At 44.4% G+C, this 7,714-nt stretch overlaps 1 long non-coding RNA gene across 1 annotated transcript; it reads right to left on the bottom strand.

The window, feature by feature from the left end:
* Window positions 1–3,010: 3,010 nt before the first annotated feature.
* On the bottom strand, window positions 3,011–5,588 carry LOC141407043 (uncharacterized). Its single transcript, XR_012413980.1, has 2 exons — window positions 5,413–5,588; window positions 3,011–4,040 (listed from the first exon to the last, which is right to left on the bottom strand). It is a non-coding gene; the product is annotated as an uncharacterized lncRNA (long non-coding RNA).
* Between the last annotated feature and the right edge of the window lie 2,126 nt (window positions 5,589–7,714).

A 7,714-nucleotide genomic window follows, 5' to 3' on the forward strand; every position in this document is an offset into this window, starting at 1 on the left:
ACTTGGGTTTATATTAAAATGGATTCATTTGTTTTTTGTTTTGTTATTTGCTTAAACCTTTTCCTTTTTTTTTTTTTTTTTTTTTTTTTTAGCATAGTAACTAAAATGACAACACTTCACATATTTGGCCAGCTGTTGGCTCTGTGCTATGCTTGATGTTGTAGCAAGTGTAAAAGACAAACAGCTTACTGTCTAGAAAGACTGACGTCGGTGTGACTGGAGGCACATGGTGGATGCCATGCGGAGGGCCAAGGACAAGGGCGGGAGGAGGAGTGGGAGCTGCTGCTGCTGGGGGGAGAGGGAAGAGCTGGACAGGGTGGTGTGAGAAAGCAGCTGCCTCTGGGCAGGGCTCCAGAAAGGGAGCCAGGCAAGTGACTAGGGGGTTCCAGGCAAGGTCCAGGCATGGGAGTCCTGACAACAGACTTAGTGCATTTGTGAAATCCTGCAAAGGTCAGGCAAACAGACACCTGAGTTTATAGTACTGGCTACTATTAATAAGGGCCTCACCCAGAGTGGTAGATTCTTCTCCTTTATTTTTCAAATTTTATAGAAATGTACTTATTTTTGAGACTGGGACTCACCCTGTCGCCCAGGCTGGAGTGCAGTGGTGTGATCTTGGCTCACTGCAGCCTCGAACTCCTGGGCTCAAGCGATCCTCTCACCTCAGTCTCCCAAGCAACTGGGACAAGGTGCCAGCACGCCTGGCTCATTTTGTGTGTGTGTGTGTGTGTGTGTGTGTGTGTGTAGGTGTAGGCGTAGGTGTAGGTGTAGGTGTAGGTGGAAACTTTGTTGTCTAGGCTGGTCTCAAACTCCTGAGTTCAAGCAATCCTCTTGTCTTGTGTATTAGTCTAATCTCACACTGCTATGAAGAAATACCTAAGACTGGGTAATTTATAATGAATGAGCCAAAAAGTAAGGAATTTTTATTGACTCACAGTTCTGCATGGCTGGGGAAGCCTCAGGAAACTTACAATCATGGTGGAAGGCAGCTCTTCACAGGGTGGTATGGAAGAGAATGACAAGTGAAGGGGGAAGCCCCTTATAAAACCATCAGATCTCGTGAGAACATATTCACTGTCATGAGAATAACATGGGGGAACTGCCCTCATGATTCAATTACCTCCTACCAAGTCCCTCCCACAACATGTGGGGATTATGGGAACTACAATTCAAGATGAGATTTGGGTGGGGACGAGGCCAAACCATATCACCTTGGCCTTCCAAAGTGCTGGGATTAAAGGTGTGAGCCACTGTGTCTTGTTTGAGACATAGCTTTGTTTCTTGTTTGAGAAATAGCTACCATGAACGCTATTATTATTAAAGCTATATATTATTAGAAAGCAGACATCTCACTGTATCTGCTGATTTTAAATGCATTGATCATCTGATACAAAGTACGGTAAGCTTGGAAACAAGTAATTTAACAGCGGTAGATGATGCAGGTCGTAGTGGGCCGCTTTATGCATGACTGTTGGATGGCAGACTCCCTAGATTGGGCTGAGGAGACCCGAGGTCTCACCTCTGCCAGCGACTTGCTGTGTGCGCTTGGCCAGGTGACTCATGGTACCTGGACGGAGGGGGTGGCAAGTGATGTGGTGATCACAGGGACGTGGTATGTGATTGAGGGAGAGGGCTGGGTCGGCTGGCATGACTGGAAGAGAAGACAGTTTCTTTCATACCGAGGAGTATGGACACTTACCAGGAGGCTTGCCTAAGGTAGGAGAAGACCTTCCACCCTGCCCCAGGAGTGGGGAGCCTTTCATCTTTTTGGGGGGCATTTCTATCCTCCCAGCCCCTCCAGCTGTTCTGGAAGCCCCAGCTTTGTGCTTACAGCTACCATCGAGAATCCATCCCAAACTAGGAGAAGCAAAGACTGATCCCGGACCCTCTCCCCACTGTCGCCGACTAGCCCACTCCAGCATTGCCCCTCCTGCAGGCCTGTGCTTCGCACTACAGGAGATTATATGCACAGAAACAGGAGACACACAGCTGATGTTGGAAGGGGTGCTGTGTTACTGAGGTGCAGTACACAAAAGCAGGAGGCACTCAGCAGGCGTTGGAAAGGGTGCTGTGTTATTTAGGTGCAGCACAGTACCGTGGGAAGGGCAGACACCAGGGTGAATCCTGTCTCTGATTCGGGCAGCTTGTTTCATCACCCTGAGCCTCAGTTTTTTCATCTGTAAATGAGGATGAGAATACCTCCCTCACAGGATTCTATGTGACATGATTAGAAAATGCCTAGCCAAAACAGAATAAAAAATTTAAAAATAAAAAAATGGAAAATACCTAGTCAGTAATAAGCACTCAAAAATATACATAAATACGCACACATTCTCATTTGCCTTCTTTAGGTCTTACTTTCCTTGTTTGTAGGATAAGGGACTTGGGCAGGACAGTTCTGTTCTCTCCAGCTCTGAAATACTGGCTTCCCGGTATCATCTAACTTCAGGCAGAAAAGCCAGCTTTCTCAGTGTGTCGAAGATCACCATTTCACAGGCTATTTTGTCTGCATTTAACTGCTCGTGTTTTTCTGGTTAACTCAGGTGACATCTGTTCCCGAGCTGTTCCTGACGGCCATGAAGCTCAGCCACGATGATAGAGGAGACAGGTATTTACACCTGGCCAGAGAAGACACGAATAATCTGTTCAGGTACGTGGTGCATTGTAAGAACATGGTCTTGAATGTTTTATTTAAATCAAGGATGTCCAATCTTTCGGCTTCCCTGTGCCACATTAGAAGAACAACTGTCTTAGGCCACACACTAAATACACTAACACTAAGGACAGTTGACGAGCTAAAAAAAAATAAATAGAAGACCTCAATGTTTTAAGAAAGTGTAGGGATTGTGTTGGGATGCATTCCAAGCCATCCTGAGCATGCGGACTGCAGGCTGTGGGTTAGACAAGCTTGGTTTAAAGCACTGACTGTATGTTACGTGGTTTAAATATCATCTCACTAGTATTTTTATTGACAGAACATCTTGAAAAATAAGGAAAAGCTTACACGGACTTACAATCTCATCAAAATATAATTTTATATTCTGAATCAATGATTTACATTAAAGTTGGGAAACCCTGGGTTGGAGGATTGTGGTGTCAGAATGATTTCTAGTAGCCCGAGGTGATGATGCGTCTGGGAACTGTGTCCACAGCACTAAGATGAACGTTTTGTATTCTAGTCATTCTCCTTCCCTAGCGTTCTGTTTCTCCCCGTCGCTGGCCTTCTGTTCCTTGTTCCTCCCCCTTCCTGGCGTGCCGTTCCTTCTTCCCTAGCGTGCAGTTCCGGACCACTCCCATGGACAGTACCGATGTTCCTCACATTCTTGAGCATACCATCCTTTGTGGGTCTCGGAAGTATCCGTGCAGAGACCCTTTCTTCAAAATGTTGAACCGGTCCCTCTCCACGTTCATGAACGCCTTCACAGGTAAGACCAGCATCCTGAACGGAAAACCGTGTTTGGGTTTGCCAGGCACACACACTGGAATTCAGTTAGTTTCTGAGAAGGGATGAGAGGAGTGGGCAATTAATGTTCTAGAATACTTTTTACCTCTCTCTACCTGAAGGACATTAGAAATTTCATCCTTCAGGAAAGCCACACGGTAGCGAGATTATAAAAACTAGCGTTTGAATAAAAGGTACATGAACTTTTCCCAGAAAGGTTCAAAACAATTTTCTCTTGGGATATCGCTACAATGCCAGGCCTCCAGAGTTACCACTAACATTGATGTTTGACTTTTAGTAAGACTGACGCTAATGGATGGGGTGACGATGAACAGTGCACTCTGTGAAGGAGTGACATCGAAGAGCAAGTTAAATCCATGCTGCTACAGAATGAGGTCATCTTTGTAGACCTGTGAAAGTCTCTGGAGACACTTGAGAGAGTTTAGATGTTCACTGAAGAAAGACCTGGTGCCCGTCCAGTGCAGATCCTGAGATGAGATGGGAAAGCTGGCACTCAGGGTGATGAGCTGGGACAGCTGCTGAGGTCGGGGGCCAGAGCATGGAGCCACTGCCCCATCTCAAGAATAGCTACAACTTGCTGTCCTAGGACAAAGGGGAAATGAGCCTTGAGATTCAATAATTTTAGTAGAAATCTGTTAAATTTTACAATTTCACTTTTCATTTGTAACCCAGCTAGTGATTATACTCTGTATGCATTTTCCACACAAAATCCCAAGGACTTTCAGGATCTCCTCTCAGTGTATTTGGATGCCACTTTTTCCCAGGTTTAGGTGAGCTGGATTTCTGGTATGTCATAAGTGATTAACTAGTTGATACAGACTTTAGTGTTTGAGTCACTGTCAGCTTATAATTATTTGTCCTCAGGCAAGAAGGATGGCGGCTGGAACATGAGAATCCTAGCGACCCCCAGATGCCCCTTAATGGAGTCATCTTTAATGAGTCTTTAAAGGAGACATCTTTAATGAGATGAAGGGAGCGTTTGTAAGTTTTCTTTTTTATGTTGTGTTCAGTTTACCTTACCCATGTACCGTATCATGATATAGACACATCTGGAAGATGGTTGATTTTTCTTCAATATTCTCATTATAGGTGACATGTTCTTGGATTAGCTGGGGTCAGTGCTGTGAGCAGAAGCCAGGGGGTAGCAGGGCCAGGCTGCTGTCCTTCCCAGCAAGTCTCAGACCATGTCTGACGACCCCCGTGTATGATCTACAGTGAGAGAAAAGCTATTTTCACACCACTATCAACACATTGTCTTTTTCACTCATTCTTGCCCAAGTACATGGTGTACTTTCTAGAGGCTGCGTGGTGACGTGTGTGATACACAGCAAGCTGGATACAGAGCAGATGGGGGAGTCCAGCTTCACCTCTGAGCCAGACACTACAGAGATTCGCAAAAAAGGCAACACAGCATCACTCTAAGTAGTCAGTGTTTTACTTTGTTATGAGAAGTATTTTTCAAACATATTTATATTAACATGTAATGATGGCTTACCTTAATGCATAAGTATTTTTTAATACTTTAATTTTTTAATCAACTTTAATTTAGAATATAGAAAAATTATATAAACACACACAGGTACCTACACAGGCAAAAAAAAAGCCCACATAATCAAAAGCTATTTGGGTCCTCATTAAAACCCAACTGTGCCTAGTGTTCCATTATCGGAATCCTAAGCTTGTGGGAGTCATTTATATCCTACAGCTCAAGGTTATTGCCAAGGTCTGATTTTTACAAAAAAAATTGCAACCTCAGGCATAAATGGGTTAATTTTTCAGGGTGTAAAGGAGTCTTGAGACCATTTTGGATTAAGAGCTGCTGTCCTGCGTCTGTGTCTTCATGTCCCCTTGTGACTTTGACAACCTGCCTGTGCTGGTGTCCTTGAGGCTCATGGGTGGCCTGCTCTCTGAATTCCGTAGCCCCCCTCAGCTGGTGAACTATTTCTTACCTTTTCATTCTCAATTTGGTGGTCTTTTCTTCCAAGGAGTCTTCTTGAAACTCAAGTTGGGGTGACAGCTTCTCACCACTTCCCTCGTGGCTGGTAGGCAGACCTGGTGATCCCTCCGATTTACAGCCCTCGGCTATGAGTTTGTTGCAACACACATCAAAAAGTCCATTGTTCTCAATCCTTGCGTCCTGTGCATGGGTGATGGTGATTGAATACAGTGTTAAACAATGCCTGCAGGGTGTCTTTTTTTAAAATTTTAATACCATTAGAACAGTTTTATTTGCAAAGTATTACAGGCATATGCAACAGAATGTGATCAATTGGCTATATTGTAAGTAATGTAGCGTGTGTGTATTATTCTATATGTATATATTCTTATTTATTTACTTCACATTTCAAGACAAACAATGAGAGGATATTCTCCCAGCACCTTCAAAACAGACTTCTTCCCCTCCACACGTACTCAGTGGTCTCTGGGGATGACCCACTCTGCATCCCGGAGCTTACGTGGGAGCAGCTTAAGCAATTTCATGTCACTCATTATCACCCAAGCAATGCTAGGTAATATTTTGTTGGAAAAGTTTGATGGTGGATTGTGAAAAGTTGACTTGTTTGTGTTCTTACATTTTCATGACATGGCTTCTCTCACATTTAGCGATGCTTAAGAAATGTCTAAGTGTAGGTAAAATTCTTGGCCTAAGTTTGCCTATCTTACTTGGACATTGATTTTGGACATTTACAATGATAGTCTTCAGTGGGCTCAGCATGGTGGTTACAAACACGGTGTTTAGAGAACCCCAGAGAAGGGTCCTGGTCCCCAGCTTCTTGCCTCACTTCCAGCTTTGTTGCATGGAGAGTGGGGGTGCATGGATAGTGCCCACCCCGACCCAGGGTGTGTGAAGCTTCGAGTCTGTCCTTGGCACGGAGAAGTGCTCTTCCGATAGTGGATGCAGTCACAGAACCTTAATTACATCCTCACTTTCTGATACATCGCTTGTTTCTTATGTCACTAATATAAGGTCATTATCATAATAATATAGTAATATGTATTATATAAAATACTAATAATTTCCATATAAATGCTAATGTAAAAACATATTTGCAAGATTATTTTACGTAAAAAGAATTATGAAAACTTTCAAGCATACAGAAAATTAGACTAGGATAATGAGCCCCTAAACACTTATCACATAATAGATATCCTTTTCCTTGTGAAGTTTTTGGAAGTAAATTATAAACGTCATCATCTACCCCTAAATATTTGAATTTGTGACCCTAAAACATGAGGATTATTTCTTACATGAGCTAATGCCATTTTCAGTTTTAATAGAATAAAACATACTTTCTTAAAACTGCCTATTTCTTATTCCATATTCAAATCTTCTAGTTCGCCTCAAAGTGTTTGTGGCACAGGGTCCCACAGATCGCAGCTGGTCAGCCCGGGTCTCTCCTGGGCACCCTCTCGGACGGCAGCGGAGTGTGCAGGCCGGGTTTCCTCCGGGCGCTCTCACTTTCCAGGTGACCTGGCTGCTTCTGTGTGGTGTTGGGTGCCATGTTCCTGTGTTTCCTGAGAACTGGAACTTAGATCCAAAGACTTAGTTTGAGTCAGGCTGTGCCTTTTGAAGCAGAGTCCCTCGTGGGGAGTTCTGCATAGATGGCCACATTCTACCATCCTGTGAGGCCTGCTTGCCTCCACTGGGGGGGTCTCACGCCAGCGGGGTGCATGCTGAGAGTCGGCCACTGTCTTGTGAAGATCTGCTTTCTCCCTTCAGCCACGGAGCAGCTGGTGCACTTGAGTTTCTGGTGTCCTGTGATAATGAGTTTCTCATCAACCTATTAATGGTTTTCATATTCATTGAGGATTATTGTCTGAATCATTTATTAGAGTTTGTGAAGTTTTCAAATTCTGTAATTCTTCATTCGTTTGCTGGACTTCTTCAAAGAAGAGCTCCACATCAGCTGGGGCTGTCGGGTTATCTTGAAATATGGTTCTGTGGAAAAGGCAGGGGCGGCTGCTCTCCCTGGGAAGTCCAGTTTGAGGAGGAGGGGGGTGCAGGAACTACCTCTAATGATGACAGAAGAGGCTGTCTTTTTTTTTTTTTTTTTAAAGACAGGGTCTGGTTCTGTCCCCCAGGCTGGAGTACAGTGGCATGGTCTTAGCTTACTGCAGCCTCAGCCTCCTGGGCCACCTCAGCCTCCTGAGTAGCTGGGACTACAGGTGTGCACCACCATGCCCAGCTAGTGCTTATATTTTTTTTGTAGAGACAGAGTCTCGCCGTGGTGCCCAGGCTGGTGTCGATCT

The sequence above is a fragment of the Macaca fascicularis genome, chromosome 6 (assembly GCF_037993035.2).
Source record: "Macaca fascicularis isolate 582-1 chromosome 6, T2T-MFA8v1.1".
In the NCBI taxonomy this organism is placed as follows: domain Eukaryota; kingdom Metazoa; phylum Chordata; class Mammalia; order Primates; family Cercopithecidae; genus Macaca; species Macaca fascicularis.